The sequence below is a fragment of the Anser anser genome (genome assembly GCF_964211835.1).
Source record: "Anser anser genome assembly, contig: SUPER_W_unloc_3, whole genome shotgun sequence".
In the NCBI taxonomy this organism is placed as follows: domain Eukaryota; kingdom Metazoa; phylum Chordata; class Aves; order Anseriformes; family Anatidae; genus Anser; species Anser anser.
The window spans coordinates 310,894-332,014 of record NW_028154229.1 but is presented as its reverse complement, the minus strand read 5'-3'; the positions used below and the strand labels follow the sequence as shown (position 1 = coordinate 332,014).

At 43.3% G+C, this 21,121-nt stretch overlaps 1 protein-coding gene and 1 long non-coding RNA gene across 6 annotated transcripts in view; one reads left to right on the top strand and one right to left on the bottom strand.

The window, feature by feature from the left end:
- LOC310888893 (ubiquitin-associated protein 1-like) overlaps positions 1-10,309 on the bottom strand; it is a 101,148-nt gene extending 90,839 nt beyond the window's left edge. For 2 of the 4 annotated variants that reach the window (XM_083852524.1, XM_083852522.1), the window contains exon 1: positions 10,002-10,309. The gene's annotated coding sequence lies outside the window, so the exon portion shown is untranslated. The remainder of the gene's footprint in view (positions 1-10,001) is intronic. The other 2 variants (XM_083852525.1, XM_083852526.1) reach the window with 2 other exon arrangements.
- Positions 10,310-10,357: 48 nt separating this feature from the next.
- LOC310888919 overlaps positions 10,358-21,121 on the top strand; it is a 34,799-nt gene continuing 24,035 nt past the window's right edge. Inside the window, exons 1-3 of one of the 2 annotated variants that reach the window (XR_014576254.1) lie at positions 10,358-11,095; positions 11,820-11,949; positions 19,062-19,178. This is a non-coding gene — a long non-coding RNA (uncharacterized lncRNA). The remainder of the gene's footprint in view (positions 11,096-11,819; positions 11,950-19,061; positions 19,179-21,121) is intronic. The other variant, XR_014576255.1, reaches the window with a different exon arrangement.

Sequence of the window (21,121 nt, the reverse complement as noted above, 5' to 3'; positions counted from 1 at the left end):
CGGTCATCCCAAGGCACAAGCATAGCAATTGCTATGGTTGAGACTCTGGACAGTATATTTGACCCATTCTATCCAGGCATTCACATCCCCATGCCCTGTCTCAATCTCAAATGTTTGACTAAGATCTTTTATTTCTTTAACTGTGACAACTGCCGCATTTCGAAGAGGTTCTCCTGTTTTCTCTCCTGTTTTCTCCTTGAGTTTCTCCCTTTCTCTGATGGCAATAGAGGATCGTTTCCATACAGCTATTCTCAATCTGGCTGTTGGGTCTCGCCCAGTTACATCTGCTCCAAGACCATAAGTACGGTTTGTAAGGTAATCAGCCTGACTAATTGTTATAGTTATTGGATTACATTGTAGATGCCGACAATTGGGCTGAACAGTTCCTTTAAATATGTTAATTTGTTTCTTTAACCTCATGAAGTAAACACTTGAGGTGGGCGTATGTGACCACCCTTTATGATTGGTCATCCACCATACATCAGTCCATGCTGGGCAAGGGGGTCCTTCAAACATACTGCTAGTCTTAGGTTCAGGACAGAGATATTTGTGCTCTTTGCTCAACTGTCGTTGAGCATTTCAGTCTCCACAAGGTAACACTTCACAAGCATCAAACATGACGGATTGTGGTTCATAACTCTCTGTCACATTCACCCATATTTTGACAGGATACCCTGTCTTTGCTATCATCTGGTCAAATCTTTTCCAAGTTTCCAATTGACCAAGGCCTTCTCTGAGGCCTACAATTATCAGAAACAAAATTAATAATTGATTTTTCCCTATCATTATCTTTAAACCTTAGGTTTCCAAATAATTATCAATACAAAGAATAAGATGTACACTGCTACTATAACGAACCCCTCTTGGGAGCACTTCAATTTGCTATAGGTCTGTCCTTACAAGTCACATTCATTAGTTACCTGTGAAAATAAAAGGTTAGTTTACAATTGTAAGCTTTTATCCCGCTCAGAGTCTATTACAAAATTTTTCTTTTTGATTTTAACTTTCAGCAAGTCTTCTGTAGGAACAACTTCCCCGGTACTAGGGTCGACGGATGCCTTCACTCGAGTATAGTGAGTCCAACCTTTTTCCGCAGTTCCTATGGCTGTTTCAGTGGTTAGTAGTACTTGGAATGGTCCTTCCCATTCAGGCCAGAGTTGATTATTTCCAAGTCCGAATCAGGACCCAATTTCCTGGGTGATGGTGGTGAATGGGGAATTCCAAAGGTGGGGTTTGAGCCAACAGTCCACGAACCCTGAGAGATGCTAAGGAAGAAGATAATCCAAGTACATAGTTTTTGAGAAAAATATCTTTAGTTTCAAAAGTAGGTATCTCACCATTTCTCCCCAGGTACGGTAGTCCAAACAACATCTCATATGGTGAAACTCCTACATCTTTTCTAGAAGCAGTTCGAATTCTAAGGAGTGCTAAAGGTAAACATTTTGTCCAGGGAAGCTTAGTCTCTAAAACCAGTTTTGACAGATGCTTCTTTAATGTCTGATTCATTCGCTCCACTTTCCCCAAGGAGGAAGGATGCCATGGAGTATGAAACTCCCATTTTATTCCCAAGGTTCTCATTAATCCTTTTAAAATAGATGAAGTAAAATGACTTCCTTGATCTGAGTCTATATTTTCAATAACCCCATATCTAGGGATTATTTGTTCCAGGATTACCTTTATCACCACACTAGCTGTTGCTGATGCTGAAGGAAAAGCTTCTACCCATCCTGACAAATGGTCAATTAATACTAGCAAGTATTTAAATCTACCTACTTTAGGTAATTCAGTAAAATCTACTTGGATGCTCTGAAAAGGTCGAAGCCCTGGCTCCCGTCCACCCAGAGGTTGTTTCCGCAGGGCCTTCTTATTCACTCGTTGACATGTTATGCAACTATTACAGACCTGCTTAGCTACAGTATACATGCCTACACGTATATATATTTTCTTAATACCGCATCACACATTGCCTGGACTCCCCAGTGGCTTCCTTGATGTAGAACAGCTAAAATTTCCCTCATTATTTGTTTATTTACCATTTCTGTCCCATCAGGAAGAATCCACCGTCCTTCAGACTCCTTCGCTCCTAATTCCCTAAAGATTTCTATCTCCTTTTCACTGAATATTTGCTTTTCAGGTAGAGGTTTTATTTCAGGTACAAGAAGTAACTTTGCTTCTACTTCTAATTGCAAAGCTGATTCTTTAGCCTTTTCATCTGCAATTCTGTTTCCCCATTCAACTAGTGAGTTTCCTTTTTGATGTCCTTTCACATGCACCACAGCAATCTCTTCTGGGAGTAACAGATTTTCCAAAATCTGTCTAATTAATTCTTCATGGACCAATTCCTTTCCCTTGCTGTTCACTAAGCCCCTTTCTTCCCAAATTTTTCCAAATGTGTGTACCACCCCATATGCATACCGTGAGTAAGTATATATAGTTCCCTGTTTCCCTTTTAATAGCTTTAATGCTTGACTTAATGCATATAATTCACAAGTCTGGGCTGACCAATTACTAGGCAGTTTTCCCATTTCTTCGACGTTCCCATCTGTTCCTTCAATGATGGCATAACCATTACATCTCCTTCCTTGTACCAGCTTAGAAGATCCATCTATAAACAATATTTCCCCTTCCTCTAAGGGCAGCTCTTGTAAATTTAATCTTATCTTTGTCTGGTAATTTATTAGATCTAAGCAGTTATGTTCCATATTTATTGGATCTTCAATTCCCTTTGACAAGAAGGAGGCAGGATTCAAAACGGGTTCTGTAGTTATAGTTAAATCATCCTTTTCAATTAGTATAGCTTCATATTTTAGTATTCTGGAGTCTGTCAGCCACCTTCCTGCTTTCTGAGTGAGAATAGTCTTCACTTGGTGAGGGGTAACAACAATCAGTTGTCCTCCAAAGGTCAATTTCCTGCTCTCTTCTACTAATAAGGCAGTTGCTGCTACTGCCTGAATGCATTCTGGCCATCCCCGGGACACGGGGTCTAATAATTTAGACAAATATGCTACAGGTTTCTTCTTATCTCCCCATTCTTGGGTTAACACACCCAAAGCAGCACCCTCACTTACAGTTATAAAAAGATAAAATGATTTCTTTAAGGCAGGAAGAGCTAAGACTGGTGCTGTAATAAGATCTTTTTTTAATTTTTCCATTACTTCTTTTTCCTCTTTAGTCCAGTTCAGTATATTGGGTTCTTCCTCCAATAATTTGAGATATAATTTCTTTGTCTTCTGTGCATATGACTCTATCCACAGTCTGCAATATCCAATTAAACCCAAAAATTTTCTCAACTCCTTCTTTGTTTTAGGGAGAGGAAGTTGCACAATTCCCTGAATCCTTTCAGGGTTTATCCTCCTTTTGCCCTCAGAGACTAGATGTCCCAAATACCTAACCTCTTTTTCTACATACTGTAATTTATCTTTAGATACCCTTAGCCCATGTTCTCCTAAAAAATTCAGGAGTTTGTTTGTGGCTTCTCTTACCTCTGATTTTTCTACCCCAGATATCAATAAATCATCTACATACTGTAACAACGTCACCCCTTCGGGAATCTGAAATATTTCTAAAATCTTTTCCAATTCTTGCCCAAACAAATTGGGAGATTAAGTGAATCCCTGAGGCAAAACAGTCCATCTATATTGCTGTTTCCGGCCTGTTTCTGGGTCTTCCCATTCAAATGCAAAAATATCCCGACTTTCAGGATCCAGTGGGCATGCCCAAAAGGCATCCTTTAAATCTATAACACTGAACCATTTGTGCTCATAAGGGATTTTACCCATCAGGGTATAAGGGTTAGGAACCACAGGGTGGCGCTTTCGTGTTATCTCATTAACTTTTCTCAGGTCTTGTACTAATCGGTACGAACCATCTGGCTTTCGCACTGGTAAAATTGGAGTGTTATATGGTGACATACAAGGCTCCAAAAGACCATCTTTAACTAGAGTTTGCACTATAGGTTTCAGGCCCCTTTTTCCTTCACAAGAGATAGGATACTGCCGTTGTCTCTCTCTCTCCCTTCTTGAACAGTTATCTTTAAGGGAGTTATATTAAGCCCTCCTCAATTTCCTTCCCTTACCCATACCATGGGATTTATTTCTTTCTCATCATTTTCTGCTAATAATTTCATTGAGACTGTTATTCCTTTTTTGCAGGTCTTCAATTGTAATCCTAATTTGACTATTAAATCTCTCCCCAATAAATTGGGCCCCGCTTCAGGTACATATAACAATTGCCCAGTGACAGTTTTAGTTCCCCAGTTTAATTCAGTAGTTTCAAAAAGTGACACTACCATACCAAATCCTTCTACCCCTGTTACTCGTAGAGTATTGTTAGTTAAATTGAGTCCTGATATTTTATAAGCTAAAGATGATCTGGCTGCTCCTGTATCTACTAAAAATACAACCTCTTTTTTATTAGGTCCCACTTCTAAATTTATCAAGGGCTCTTGGTGGGACCACTGTTCAAAGAACCCCTGACCCCCCTATTCAGAGTTTATAATGGCAAACAATCTTTCTTCCCTTTTCCATTCAGGACATTCTCGTTTAAAATGTCCTGTTTGCCCGCATTTATAACATCCTTCCTGTACCTGCCGTGGCTGAGAAGGAGGTGGCCACTTTGATTTCACATTCCTGTTCCCTTTTTCTTCTTGATTCCATCCCAATCCTTGTCTTTCCTGAAACTTCTTTTCCCGTCGGTCCCCCATTCTCTGCCCCACCACTTGATTCACTGTGGAGATCATCATTTTCGTCTTTTGCTTCTGCTTTTCATCTTCCCTCCTGACATACACTTTCTGCGCTTCCCTCAAAAGTTTTTCTAACGGCTCTTCGTTCCACCCCTCCAGTTTCTGAAGTTTCCTTTGTATGTCCGGCCACGCTTTCATCACAAAATTAATCTTCAAAAGCCCCTGCGCTACAGGGTCGTCAGGATTCATTCCTGAATACTTTCGCATCCTGTCCCTGAGCCTTTCCAAGAAATCACTTGGAGTTTCATCTTTACTCTGCTGAACCTCAAATGCTTTAATAAAATTCTGAGACTTAGGTACTGCTTCTCTAATTCCTCTAATTACCATTTCTCTCAAGTCTCTCATGTTAACCCTATCCTGCACATTATTGTTGTTCCAATTAGGGTCCACATTTGGAAATTTTTGCTCTGCTGGAATTACTCCATCTCCTGGAGGATGATCCTTTTCCCATTCCCGCATTGCTGCTCTTCTAATCATTCCTCGTTCTTCCCCTGAGAATAGCAGATTCAGAATTGCCATCATTTCTCCCCAGCAATATAGATTGGGTCCCAAAAACTGATCTAACTGTTCTGCTAATCCAATGGGGTCCTCAATCAGAGATTCCATTTCCTTTTTAAAATTTCGCACTTCTCTGCTAGAAAGGGGAGCATTCACATACCCTACCTGTCCAGGTCCCAGCGGCACTTCACGGAGAGGATACATAGCAGCTTCAGTAGTGTTAGTATTATTAGTACCAGGGAGTGGAAAATTCTCAAGGTCTTTTTTACATTGTTCCAATTCTTTTACCAGTTTGGGGTACCTCCTGTTCCCAGAGCTAATGTTATCTATAGTTCCTGTCTCTTCTTTCGGAGGAACTGCTACAGCAGCCGCTGCTGCTGCAGCAACTTGGGGGTTATAAGGAGGAGGTAAGTTATCCAGAAGGTCCCATTTATCACTTGTCTCTTCCTCTTTCTTTCCCTCTTTATTCTGATTTTTGCTCAAAACCAAATTTATTCCTTGTATCCAACAAGCTGCATACTCCGATTCTTCTTCCGAAAATGGAAATTTGTTATTAACATAAAAATTTAAGGCCTGACATACCCAATCTTTGTCAGACCCGTATTTTGGCCAAAATACTGCAGTTCCTTTAATTGGTTCTTTCGTCCAGACTGATACACAATATTTAACCATTTTCTTCCTATCTTTTTCCTTAGTTTTGGGGTTATTCTTCCAATTTCTCAACATCCTTCCTAAAGGACAGTCGGTAGGCACTCCCCCAGGGATATCTCCCTGTCCCCTGGAACTCATATTTCCCATTTTTCCTATCCTGGAAAATGGTGGTGTACTGCCAAGCACTTCCCCGTGCAAGGGCTACCGCACACCTATGAGTTTACCAGATTCCCTGGTGTACTTCCGAGCACTACCCCGTGCAAGGATTACCGCACACCAAATTTCCCTGGTGTACTGCCAAGCACTTCCCCGTGCAAGGCTTACCGCACACCAAATTTCCCTGGTGTACTTCCGAGCACTTCCCCGTGCAAGGATTACCGCACACCAAATTTCCCTGGTGTACTTCCAAGCACTTCCCTGTGCAAGGATTACCGCACACCAAATTTCCCTGGTGTACTTCCGAGCACTACCCCGTGCAAGGATTACCGCACACCAAATTTCCCTGGTGTATTGCCAAGCACTTCCCCGTGCAAGGCTTACCGCACACCAAATTTCCCTGGTGTACTTCCGAGCACTACCCCGTGCAAGGATTACCGTACACCAAATTTCCCGAGACTCTTCCTTTCTCTCCCTTATCTCACGCTTCGTCCGTCTCCGGCCGCGCCCCTCGCGGAGTTACGGAACCGCGGATCAGGACTCCACACTCGCTTTGTACAAAAGTACGTCTCAATCACACGTCACACAGAGTCTCACCCGACCCCCAAGGCAATACTTAATATTTCTTACCTTGGTCTGTGCACAGAGTTACCGGATCAATTCTTAAAACCCGGAGTGCCTACCTTCTTCCTTTTCCCCAATACTTCACGGATCCTGCCTCTTTAATCAGTCTCGGGCCCTCTGTCAACTCTCCGCAGAGCCGCCACCGTCGATGCACAGGACCGCTGAAATCAGCGGGGCATGCCTTCCTGCTGCTGCGGCGGTGGGGCTCCCCGGTAGGTGACTGGATCCCGGACGAGCCCCCAAATTGTGAGAAACACTCCGTAGCCAATAACTTAGGCTCAGGCGAGGATCTCAGTGAAGTAGTAATTTATTCGCGATTGCAATGGCGGGCGCCCCACAAGCAGGAGAGCGCGCCTACTAGTTCCAAAAACACAGTTTATCATAGAATCATAGAATATCCTGAGTTGGAAGGGACCCTTAAGGATCATCATGTCCAACTCTTGACACCGCACAGGTCTACCCAAAAGTTCAGACCATGTGACTAAGTGCACAGTCCAATCTCTTCTTAAATTCAGACAGGCTCGGTGCAGTGACCACTTCCCTGGGGAGCCTGTTCCAGTGTGCAACCACCCTCTCTGTGAAGAACCCCCTCCTGATGTCAAGCCTAAATTTCCCCTGCCTCAGCTTAACCCCGTTCCCGCGGGTCCTGTCACTGGTGTTAATGGAGAAAAGGTCTCCTGCCTCTCGACACCCCCTTACGAGGAAGTTGTAGACTGTGATGAGGTCTCCCCTCAGCCTCCTCTTCTCCAGGCTGAACAGGCCCAGTGACCTCAGCCGTTCCTCGTACGTCTTCCCCTCCAGGCCTTTCACCATCTTCGTAGCCCTCCTCTGTACACTCTCCAACAGTTTCATGTCCTTTTTATACTGTGGTGCCCAGAACTGCACACAGTACTCGAGGTGAGGCCGCACCAGCGCAGAGTAGAGCGGGACAATCACCTCCCTTGACCTACTAGCGATGCCGTGCTTGATGCACCCCAGGACACGGTTGGCCCTCCTGGCCGCCAGGGCACACTGCTGGCTCATATTCAACTTGCTGTCTACCACGACCCCCAGATCCCTCTCTTCTAGGCTGCTCTCCAGCGTCTCATCGCCCAGTCTGTATGTGCAGCCAGGGTTTCCCCGTCCCAGGTGCAGGACCCGGCACTTGCTCTTATTGAACTTCATGCGGTTGGTGATCGCCCAGCTCTCCAACCTATCCAGATCCCTCTGCAAGGCCTTTCCACCCTCATTCGAGTCCACAACTCCTCCAAGTTTGGTGTCATCAGCAAACTTGCTCAAAATACCTTCTATTCCTACATCCAGATCGTTTATAAAAATATTGAAAAGTATCGGCCCTAAAATGGAGCCTTGAGGGACCCCACTGGTGACCGCCCGCCAGCCTGATGCAGCCCCATTTACCATAACCCTTTGGGCCCTGCCCGTTAGCCAATTGCTCACCCATCGTATGATGTTTTTATTTAGCTGTATGGTGGACATTTTGTCCAGTAGGATCCTATGGGAAACCGTGTCAAAAGCCTTGCTGAAGTCCAAAAAAATCACATCAGCTGGTTTCCCTTGGTCCATCATACGGGTGATCTTATCATAAAAGGAAATCAGGTTAGTTAGGCAGGACCTACCCTTCACAAACCCATGCTGGCTGGGACCAATGACTGCTTTGTCCCCCAGGTGAGCCTCAATAAGTTCGAGAACCATCTTCTCCATGATTTTACCAGGCACTGACGTGAGACTGACAGGCCTGTAATTGCTAGGGTCTTCTTTCTGACCCTTCTTGTAAATCGGCACAACATTTGCCAGCTTCCAGTCTACCGGGACCTCTCCAAATTCCCAGGATCGTTGAAAAATAATTGAGAGAGGTTCCGCGATGACGTCCGCCAGCTCTTTCAGCACCCGGGGATGAATCCCATCCGGACCCATGGACTTGTAGGGATCCAGGTGGAGTAGCAAATATATACTTTTTGATGACAGGACCCTCCCCTGTTTCCCCACTGGAGTGGGTAATCCAGGTTCACAATCTATCTGATGCTTCATAGACAATGCCTGGCCTTCAGTTTCCGGCCTGTTTTTGAGATGGTAATGTTTTCTCCCCTTATCTGGCTTGACTTAACATAGTGATTTCCACCTGATTGCTCTAAGGAGTCTGGTTGTCTGCATTTTAGGAGGTCACCTGCTGAGCTTTCTTATCACTGTAAGCATATCTCAATACCACATTCCTTCCTTCTATACAATGTAACACTGCAAAAACAACATTTCCATTCCCACAGGAGTGTTTCTCACACATTTAATATCTGCAGCTGGACCTTGCTGATGCTGCTGATCCCAGATTCGCATCCCCGCTCTCCTAATCATTCCTCTCTCTTCCGAGGTAAATAAAATCCCTAATATAGACTGTATCTCCTCCCAAGTGTACACATTGGGTCCCAGAAACTGATCCACACGCTCTGCTACTCCGACGGGGTCCTCCAACAAACTTCCCATCTCTTTCTTAAAATCGCGGACATCCCCTGAATTAAGGGGGACCGCTACATACCCCATTTTGGGTTGCGGGCCTCCCATAGATATTTCTCTCAACGGATACAGCCCCCCCACGCTCTCAGGTTTCTGAGATTTCTGTTTCCGTTTTCTAATTTGAATCCTAGTTACCGGCCCCTGATCGACATCACTGTCTGACTCCCCTGAAGACTGCGGGTTCGAAGGCCCGGGGGGGGCTGGGGGGGCTGTGGGCAGGACATAGGGAGGTGGCGATACCGGGACTTCCAATTCCCGATTCTTTTTCTTACGTTTCTCCTCCCCTTTCTCTTTTAACGAATACAAATTAACACAATCCCCCCCCCCCGAGCCCAGCCAGAAACTCGCATATTCGCTTTCTTCTAAACAGAAAGGTTCTTTGGCATTCACATAAACATTTAAGGCTTGACACACCCCGTCGTCAGACGACCCATACAAGGGCCAATAGAGACTGTCGCCTTGAATCTGCTGACCTTCCCAAACTTCAACACAATAATGAATCATTTTTACTTTTTCCTTTCCCCGCCTAAAAGGGGAATCATTCCAATTCTTAATCATTAACCCTAGTGGACTATCCGGGGGTATAGGGGGCAACCTAACCCCACCCATGGGACCAGAAAGCTTACTCTTCTTCTGTCCCATCTTCCGGAGCGCCTTACACACACACACACAGCCGCTTCCCCCTGGTCGTGGCCCAGTCCCTCGCGGGATGTGGGAACCGCACTACTGAGGGGTCCGCACTCACTTCGTCTGCAATTGGATGTCTCACGCAGACGCACTCCGGGAACACCAACCCCAGCCGAACGGAACACGAGCCTATACTTACCCACCCCGTGGGTCATCGTTCAGCCTTCGTGCACAAAGATTACCTAGGGGTTTGCCAGCTTTATTTGCTTGCTGCCCGAAATTTAGGGTTCGTCGGTAGAGGGCCCGAACGGGAAGAGTCCGGGCGAGGGCCGCCGAAATCGGCGGGGCGCCCCCCTCGACAGGCTTCCCGATCGACGTACCTCTATCCGAGTCACGGCACCAAATTTGTTATAAATTACTCTTTTAGCCAGAAAGAATTAGTTTATTGAGTAAGCGATCAGCAAGCAAAACAGCTCTGGGCGGCCGGGGAGTCCATGCTCCTCCAAACGGCCCGCACCCACCCCCCCCCCTTTTCACAGTCCTTATATCACCGAGTTCTTCCGGGGTTACGTAGCCCCCCTTCCTGCTACTGCGGCTGCGTCGACTGTTTCTAGGGGGTCGTCTCTGGTCCCTCTGGTGGTCGCACGGATAAAGGCCGTAGTCTTCCTCTGCTTGGTACGTGATGTTTTCCCTCCGTAGCCGGTCATGCTGTTTTGTCTTCAGATAGGACAGGTGGGTTATCAAATTTTGCAGTTATAGTATTTACACAAAGTTCTCTCAACTATCCGCCCGAGACAGCAACAGGCAGGGAGCCTCAAGGTCCTTACAGCCACCTGGCGACTCCCTTTGTTCCTTCTTAATATAGCCATGGGAAATAATGAACAAACATGCCTCATACACCACAATATGGCTGTCTGAAAAGACAGGTCATGGTCACTTTTTGCTTCCTCAATGCCCATACCTCAGTCTTTTTTAGGATAACTTCATGTTCTCACTGTCTGCATACAACATGATAGCTGGGAGCATACCACCAGCTGCAGAACTTTGAGATGCTGATTTGCACCAGCTGCCGGTCTGAAGGCTTTAATTTCAATTACAGAAACAGCACAGTTGCCTGGGACTACATTGCTGAGCAGTGAATGTGGTGAATGATTTGCTTTCCTCAGCAGTGAATCAGCATGCTCCTGAAATCCAGCCCTGCTCTGCCTCTCTGAGTGGCCCAGAAGCATTTAATCAGCTGATGAGCTCTGTGCAGGGACTCTGGTGGCTGTGAGAGTGACAGGGAACTGGCAGGTAGGACCCATTTCCTTAGCTGTAAACACAGCACAATGGCGCTGTCCCTGGGGCACAGCCAGTGGATCCCTCAAGCAGAGATTCTTTGGGTGCAGGTGGTGATACAGGTTTGGGTTCAGAGAGCAGGAGGGACAAAGCTCATATCTTGAGATGAAAAGCCATTTTTCACGTTTTTAGCCATTTCCCTTGTTCTGCTGCTGACATTCCCAGAGGATTTGTTTCACATGCTTGTTATAAGTGAGACCATACAAATTTCTTGGTCTATCAGAAATATTTTATTAATTAAGTAAGCAGGCACAAGCAAAACAGCGCTGGGCGGCTGGGGAGTCTCCGCTCCACCACAGCACGCAACTTTCCCTTTTCAGTGTCGCCGTTTTATAGCATCCAAGTTTCGGCTTGTCAGGACTTGTTGAACCTTCTGAAGCTGCGCAGTTCCTTGTTGGGGGTCGTTGTTTTTCTTTCAATGATCATGCATTGTGCTCGTGTTCAAGGGGGAGGGTAGTGAAGCGGCAAACAGTATTTCACAGAGTCTTTGTTTTACCAAGGATGTTTATCCAACACCCCCTCCCCACTATCTACTTGCTTAGTCTTCCCCCTTAACAAGGTCGTAAATTGCAAAACCTTATCTTCTCAGCAGATTCTCTGAATTCCTTTTAAAGACAATGAACAAACACCCGCTAATTTATCACATGCTGAACAATGTCCTTTTGCATCACTGCAACAGGGATAGTCAGCCTAAAGGCCTCAAAGATTAACAAGAACAAATTTGAGCGTGGGAAGGTAGATGAGTTTACAGTGGAGTCCATGGACATTGGAGACCTAAAAAAAAATCAAGATAGGCCATGACAATAAAGGTAAGATAATCTGCTTTGTAACTTAGTATTTCTATGGGGTTCAGCACATTGCTGTATAAAATTTCTTCCAAAACTCCAAATGTAATTTACCTTTTGCTGATGGATCCTTGCTGTCACTATCTTTGCTGCTTAATGTTATTTTTTAAAAAAAGGAGAGTTTTTCTTGTTCCGCATGGAACCTACAGATTTGTCACATCTCTTTATCAGTATTTTTGTTGTCTTTGTTATCAGGTGCTAACTGCTTTTCAGACATAGATACGTTTCAGCTGCAAACAAGGGAAGCGCTGAAAGGGTACATGGATTCCTTCCTTATAGGGCACTTGGATAAGTGTCAATAACTTTCTCATTAATCCAACCAATGGAGCGAATAGCACTTCCATATGCACATCTTTAACTTGTTGCATATAGAAATAAAGTGCATTAGCTCAAATATGGCCAATCACTTGCAATGATCTTTATGATTTCTATTCCATTGGCAAAAGAGGAAAATTTATTCTTGGAGGCTTGGAAGGCAATGATTCATTTGCTGTTGTCTGTAAAGCTTTTGTGTGTTATTGCCTGTATCTCTCCAACCACAGGTAATTCAACTGGCTGGTTTCTGGAGTGGGTGGAAATTGATGCCCCATTCCTGAGCCAATTCCTTAAGTTCCCTTGTGGCCATTGGCTGGATAAATCGGAGGAGGATGGAGCCATTGAGAGAATTATCTTCTCTGTGGAACTGCAGACAACAGAATATATCTGTAATTGTCTTTGAGAATTTTATAAATACATAACATACCAGTTTCTCTAATTACTACAAGAAAGTTCCTCTGGGTGCTCTAGACTAATGTTTCCTGTATTTTCCAAATCAAAGTGTCATTGGAAGCTATGTGGCCATGTATGATCGTCTTTTTGCTCCCTCTTGTCCTTTCATCTATAAGTCCTTAGCCCATTTCATGCTGGTTTCCTCATCTCCAGTTTCCCTTTGATCTTCCTCCATGCTAATGTTGCTGTTTCTGATGTCAAAGTAGACACTTGTGGTTTCACTTCCAAGTCTTGGTCCCACCAGTGCCTTTGGCACTGTGCACCCTTCTCTTGCTGAAGGCCCTCTTCCACACTTTCTTCAGTGTAGTGCTTTTCTGACAGTGTTGCACCAGTCTGACTCTTTCAGGATTCTCCCATTTTTCCTTAATCTTCACTTCACTCCCCTCTAAATTAATGTTTAGTGTAAACCCAGTGCTGGTATCGAAAGCTACTGCCTGCAGTTACTTACTTAGATATCAGCATTTACAGCTTCCCAATCTCTCTCTTTCTGCCTGTTTCATTTGTCGTAAGTAATTGTAAGAATAACTACATAAAGACTGTTAACCACTTTTAACTCCTTTTGACTGTCAACACCATGGTTGATGCTGAAGGTCTCTTTCACACTGGCCAACTACCTGCCAATGTCCATATCCACATATCCTGCAGTCTCTAAGCTAAAATCAACTTTCTTTTCTGAAGATCTGCCATTTGTGCCTCCCCAGTGCTCTGACCAAGGTATTCCTCATGTCTGTCTTTCTTTCCCTAAACTGTCTGGAGTGGAAGAACAGACACTCTTTGCTCCCTTCCTTGCTTTCATCGGTATCCTGGAATATGCTATAGTCCTTATGTTTGAAAGAATAAATTAGTAAATATAGTGAACATGTTCATGGGAGTGAATATAAGCAAGAGACCTTGTATGTGCTTCTCAGCAGGTTCTTCCATGTTATCCCAGTCAAAATACATTTGGATGCAGATGTTGACTATATAATTTATTAATGTCCTAGTATATAACAATGATGTAATAGTTTCTGGAATACTGTGCTGTTGAGTACACAGTGTATGTAAACCTGATTTTTGTCAGCAGTCCACATTCAGCATTTGCGAATAGGCCTCTAGCAAAAAAGTCGCACCAAACTCAGCATCAGCTTAGGCAGTTTCCCCATTCAAACCATTCCCACCATGCTATTTACTGCATTCTAGTTTCCTAACTATTAACCTGGTGGTTTCAGTGTGTCAGAGGTAACTAAAATGGTTGGATTTGTTTTATGATGACTAGTGGCCGATTTGTTTCATGAAGAACGAAAGATGAAAATGTGTCATTGGCAGTCCAATTAAAATCATGCCTGTGGGGGTACTGCTTTAAAAGTGCCATGTAAATGGAATGGGAGTCTGACAACTGAAAGTTGTGCTGCTAGTGACCTTGTTACGTGCCACTTTGCTTATTCAGTTCTAAGCTGATGTTAATATTCAAACAGCAAAAGCAAGCACCAGAGATTTCAGTAGAGAAAATAATTCTTAATTCATAATGCACAGCATGTGATTTTTGGTCTCCAGGATTTTTTTTCCCTTACATATTGGAGAAACTATTCTAGTTTACGTGGAACGCAGTAGAGCAGATTTTGTTGGATTGGGCAGAAAGGATATTAAGTACCTCCAGGTTGACTCTCTGTAAAAGAAAACAACTTCATCTCTGTTCTCCTGAGTACTGTATGTAGAGAGCCTGTGTTTTTAATGAATGATTAGCCTCTGATATGCATAATCAGAGTTACTCCAATAGTAACAGATACTGTGCCAGAAACATTCACTCTACCCTAACAGAGATGCTGAATCTGAAATACAACACAAAGCACTGTTGTGTAAAGAACAGCAAGGATGACTGAAGTCGCTGCAGCGTGGGAGGGTGCAGATGACAAGCAGCTGAAAAGATCTTGGTGAGGGACATGAAATGTTGGTAAGTGGGTAGGCGGTGTATGGGAGAGGGACAGCAGGGATCCCGGTGACAGTGCTCAGTGTCAAGTGCAGTGCTCGCAGGTAGCGGTGTGGAGTGCAAAGATTATGTCTGCCCAAAGTAAGGAGAAGTCCCTGCAGCTAATAGATGGTGCCCAAGTCTTACCTGACGTTTACCATCTATAGATTTCAGAGAGGATTTAAAAGAGACAGATGTTGGACTCAGTCTGCCAAATGGCACCCCTGAACTTACATGTCCTCACAACAGCGAGTGTCTGATTTCCCACTGTTATCAATAGATGTGTCGTCATTTGCAAGTGGTGGATTTGAAGAGTGATTCAGCTAATCCTGATAAAGATGCTTGTATTTGCTTGTCTGGCTCTTTCTCCAAACTCCACTGACTTTAGTGATTACACCTCCTTTGGCTTCAAGGGAGTTTTATGCACTTATTCCATGTGTGGACATCTGAATCTTGGTTTCCTAATTTGTGAGCTGAACAGCATCTCACCTTGGAAACTGGGTGGGAAGGGATTTGACCAAGGATATTCAGCAAGTCTATAGCAGAGCCAGGGACAGAGTCTCAGTCTTATTCCTGGGTCAGTCTTGTTCCTCAGCAAGTCTGAGTCGAGTCAGGACTGAGAAGCTGTGAAGACAGAGAAGGACAAGAGGAAACATCAGATCTTGGGTAATGGGGCATTCTGGAGAAAGTAAGGGAACAGAGTCAGGAAGTATGTAGGGGCTTGATCCTTATTGTCCTGCACTCCCCGCTGATCTGCTATTTTTTTTTACCTTGTTTGCCTGGGTGTTAAGGACTATATGCTGTCAAAGAATAAGGTGGTACTAAGAGAAAACTAGATCAGAGTGGATAGCAAGGTGTTTTATTCCTTTCCCTCTAATTGATTCTTGTTACTTATTCAGTAGTGAAAGAAACGGGAGGTTGTTTGTTTGTCTTTTACAAACAAGGCTATCTTGAATATTTATATAATGTCTCCAGTTGGCTTAACTTAATCCATCTGCCTAGTTGCTAAAAAAATTGTCAAATCATGATTTGCTTTAAGACTTGAGCTGTTGAAGTAAATCCCCTTTCAGTAATTTTAGATGGCTGATATAAATATACTGAACACTTTCTGATCACGTGATAAGCCCCAAAATCTCAGTAAATGGACTTGAATCATGGTCAGTTGGCTTTATAGGGTTCAAGGAAATTCCTCTGGATTCTCATAATACTGATCAGCATGATAACTCAATGAGAAGTGTAATTCCTACCTCGTTGTCTTTAACTGTCGAGTTTTCTAACCCAGATTTTATTTATTTAAATTGTTATTAGGAACATTCATCTGCTGCTTGCTAACTTTTAAAATTATTATTTTCTGCCAGTTCCTAAACCAGTTGTTCATTATGAGATCATTGTCTACACCAGCGATAGCTTTGGAGCTGGCATAGATGCAGATGTCTTAATTGTTCTCTCCGGAAGCGATGTGATCTGCACTCAGCAGAAATCCCTGTGCCTCAACAAGAGAGAGCAAAGGATGTATTTTGAAAGGAACTCAGTGAATCAGTTCATAGTGGAGGTAAAATCAAAGATGTTTGTGCTCATCTTAGGTTGCCCTGAGGAGATTAGGAAGAGAAAATGTAACAAAGTGGGAATTTTTCCTTGTTTAAGGAAAGCTATTTGGCTCTTTTTACTCACAGAATGTGAGTTTAAATCCCTGTTCCACAACAGACTTACCACGTACTGGAGAAAATCACTTCTCATTGAGATCCAGTTAGTAGCAACTCAAAGTTATCAACATGCAGTGTCCCTGTGGCCTAATGCCACATTAAATCTTGTAAGGGCTGGTTCAGTTTTATCATGGAGCTGAGATGTACCAATGCACAGATACGGAGACTTGCCTTTCCATGTCAAGTTGAGAGGCGCTTTGGAAGGTTAGTGCATAGGAGTCTTTACATCTTCCATTTCCTAGACCATTCTTGGCATCATCTAAGTGTGTGCTGGGTTTAACGTGTCCCTCTCCTTATCACCCTTATTTGCTTGCACTTTTGCTTTCCCTCACAGTTTATAACACTTTGAAATGAACCAAATCCTTGCAGTAGCTCTGAAACTAGATGGCCTCATATATAAGTTCCCTATGCATTGTTTCACGCTCCTGTTTCAGCAGATCATGCTGAAGTGGCTAGTCCATAGTGTTCACCGCTTGCAAAGCGCTCCATTTGGGGTGGATAGTCTGTTCGTTTGTTCTAACTCAATATCATGCTGAGCATCATGCTCTCTCTCTGTTTCCTCTGACAGAGATTGCTACTTTGCTGCAGGCACCATTATTTTCTGAATACATGGACTAACTTTTTGAAAGATCTTATCAAGTGTTTACCAAAGTATTTGCACATGTATACAAATAGTAAACCACTGCATGTAAATGACTGCGCTCACTTACATCTACAGTACTCAGCAATTCCTATTCATAATATATTCCTATTGCTGAGAAGTTGTAAGAGGCAAAAATACAGGCACTTCTGCCCTGGTCTGCTCTTTTGGTACTACTTATTACACTCACCTTCATTCACTGGGTGCAAAACTGACACTGACCTTGTAGAGGGCCTTACAACCTCTCTGTGCTTTGAATTTGTTTTGTTTGTTTTTCTGTAAAATAATAGAAGGCAAATTTTAAAACAAGCTTTTTAACAAGTTAAAATGATTCCAGCTCACGTTGTTGTATGGCATGAATCATAAAATAAATCCCCAGCGTGATTCCTTAAAAACAAATAATATGACTTATTTTGGCGGAGTTCCCACCGAGATTTTCAAAACAGAGGTTCCATTAATACGTAGGTATAAATCTTAAACTGAGTGTTATTGTTATTTCTTTTTTCCATAAGATTTATTTCAGGCTTGGCAGAATGTGAAACATCAGTAGTTTTCTTATATGAAGTAAGTGAAAATGCAGTTTGTTCTCCAGATTTATAACATTATATTAATCTGTCCCCAAACTTCATTGTCTCTTCACCAGTTCCGCTTGCTGCAGCAGAGGGGGAAGATGAGGCAAAATATATTTTTTCTTTCACCTGCTTGTGTAGAGCCATAATTTGGAGTTCAATAGAACTTGTAAACAATTTGGGGATCTCAGGAAACACAAACTGAAATTTGCCCATTTGTTTTAGTGTTTTTACTCTGCCATTTTGTATTTTGCAAAAGAGGCACAAAAAGATTAAAGACTTGTCTCAGCTACATTTCAAAGTGTGATGCTTTGCTGGAGATGCCTACCAGCAGAGTAAAAAACATTTCTTCTTTAACATGAACCTTTACTGGTCACGTATCACTTCATTGCTATGTATTGATCAAAAGCCTCATTGAAAGATGAGTAGTTGGGCAGGAGGGAGGAGGAAGAATATAATTTCCCTCAAGTGTATGCCTGAGTGCATGTGTGAGGTTTTAGAAATGGATTATAAGCATTTAATTATTTTGCAATTGATGCTTGTGCTGTCTGAAGTCTTACTGAGCTGAGGAGTCTCCTAAAATTGCTGATGTCTTTACTTAAGTATAGGACAATTTTGTTAGTTGAGGAGACAAGGGAGTGGTCTCCAGTGGTGTAAATTGAGAAGTTAAATTTTGTAATGTCTCCAAGAACAAAATTTTCCAAGTCCCTATGGAAAGCTTGATGTGCTTCTCCTATGTGCAAAGGAAGCTTGCAGCCAGCTTTGGTTTTTCAAAGGCCAACTATACAAAAGCTTGCACTGGAATCACCAAAAGGTATTGCTTAGGAGCAGACATTTTCCCATTCAGGCCTTTGGAAGGAAAGTGTCTTAAATGTAATATACTAGTGACAAATTACTCCAGTAATAAGATGAGGCATAAAAACATAGTAGCCATTTCATAAGGTAGTGATCCTGTTGACTTGCTCAGAATAGCACTTGGATTCTGTAGCAGAACAAAGGAGGGAATATAAAATGCCAGGCTGTTAATATTGTGCTTTGATCTCAAGGCTATTTTCCCAGTGTTATAACCGTGCACAACCATCTAATCACATAAGTTTTTTTCAAAAGGAAAGGGATATAGAAAGAACAATTCACGATGCAGCAGCATTGCAATTCCTAAAAAATACCTTCATTCCCCCTAATACAAAGAAGCTTGAGATGCAGGAATGCTGCTGTGCAACCAAACCTATCTCATACAGGGGGGTAAGTTACGTAGTGCAAAATTCTCTTTGTTTTGGGGATAGAAGCTCAGGGAGGCCCTTTAACTAAAATACAAGTTAGGGCATAATTAGCATCAGCACTAGTATTTGCTCCCCAGGGACTTCATACAGACTGGAAATAGGAAATAAGCCTTATAAGTAGTGTCTCAAAAGTGACCATGCCATATTTTTCTTTCATTTTATTTTTTTTAGCTGGAGGATGTTGGTGACATTACTGAAAAGATTCGCATAGGACACAAAGGTGGAGGGTTGAACTCCGGATGGCATTTGGATCGTGTGGCAATTCGAAGACTGTTACCAAATGGGAAGGTAGGCTGTGAATCATGTTACTCTGGAATACACTTCCATTGGCAGCTGCTTCTATTTTCCAAAGAGGATTTTCAGTACGCAAAGTGTGATTAATAGTGAAAAATGACTCCTCAAAGTACAATGTATGTTAATTAACTTGTTCAAGCTTGGGAATCTGGGGGCAACAACCATTTATTATCATGTTTTATTCTACAAAAGTTGATTATACAGTTCTGCAATCGTTGCTTTTTAAAAAGTGCTGTTATCATCATAAATTTTGACTAGAATAGAGGTATTTTCTCCTGGCAATAGATAGGAGGAAAACAGTGATACTGCTCCTCAACCTTTGGGGGTTTTTGCTACTGTCCATCTTTTGGTGTGAAGGAGCAATCTGCCTGGGTTTGGAAGCAATGTTGTCCTGGCTATCTTGCTGGGCTGAGAGGAGAGATTGCTGAGTTTGTATCTACTGCTATGCAAACTCAGCCAAAGAACTACGGTCCTGAACAGTTGTCCTTGTGGACAACTCCACCACTGTGGCTGGGCATCCCAGAATGCCAAAGACTCGATCAGATACCTGTGTGCCATAGTCATTGTCCTGGTTTCAGCTAGGATAGAGTTAATTTTCCTCCTAGTAGCTGGTATGGTGCTGTGTTTGGGATTTAGGATAAGAATAATGTTGATAACGAACTGGTGTTTTAATTGTTGCAGAGCAGTGCTTACACCAAGCCAAGGACTTTTCAGCTTCTCGCTCTGTCCTGCCAGCGGGCAGGCTAGGGGTGCAGCAGGAGCTGGGAGGGGACAGACCCAGGACAGCTGACCCAAAATGGCCAAAGGGGTATTCCATACCATCTGACGTCAAGCTGAACAATTAATATGGGGGGGCTGGCCAGGGTGGGGGGGACTGGCTGCCCAAGCATAGGCTGGGCATCGGTCAGCGGGTGGTGAGCAATTGCATTGTGCATCACTTGTTTGTGCACATTATTAGTAGGAGTACTATTATCATTATAATTATTATTTTCCTTTCTCTCCTGTCCTAATAAACTGACTTTATCTCAACCCACAGGTTTTCATTTCTTTCTAATTCTCTCCCCACATCCCAGAGAGGGAGGGGGGAGGGTGAATGAATGGCTATGTGGTGCTTAGCTGCCGGCCGGGTTAAACCACAACAGTCCTTTTGGCGTCCAACGTGGGGCCCGAAGGGCTGAGATATCGACAGATTTGACCAGAGTGTGTTAAACAAAACTGGTATAAGTATTAGACCTGCTTAATAGTTGCTAGTCACAATGTTGATTGCTTTGATCTCAGGTCTGCTGTGCCTGTTTTCCAAATTGAGTTTTATAGCGCGTTACTTACTGTATGTGTTCCCTGTCGTGCTGTTTATCCTTTCTGGGGGCTGGTTTAAGACCATTATGGTACTGTGTGGTGTAACAATGGCTTATGAAATGATGAGATTTCTGGTCATGACTCTAACCTGGTATTTGTACTCAGCACTGACGTCGACTCTATACTTTGGAAACAGTATCTCAGAAACTGTTAACAAGCCAGTCTATGGAGGGGTCGGGGGAAGATATTTTTTCCTACCTGTTCACTCTCCCTTTCTCCTTCACCCCCCTCTTCTCCTCCAGGCTAGTCACGATAGCTCTTCAAGATGTTGAATATCCTTGGGATACTCAGACCAGCATGTTCTTGTTGTTATGTCTCCTGAATGTGCTTCAGGTTTTGTTGAGGGTTAAACAACTACTTAGGAATCTCATCTGGAGATCTGTCTTGAGGTGGGATAGTTGCGAGTGGCAGGGAGTGTGGGAGGATATGGGCAGGCATCTAGAGCAGCGGGCACCTCCAGTGTTTTGGACATTCACCCCTGAACAACTGCAAAATCCTAAAAAACTGGTAGAATGCTCGAAAAAGGGGTGTCATCACCCTGGCAATTCCAAAGAGACACGAATCACTGTAGCGTGCTGGGG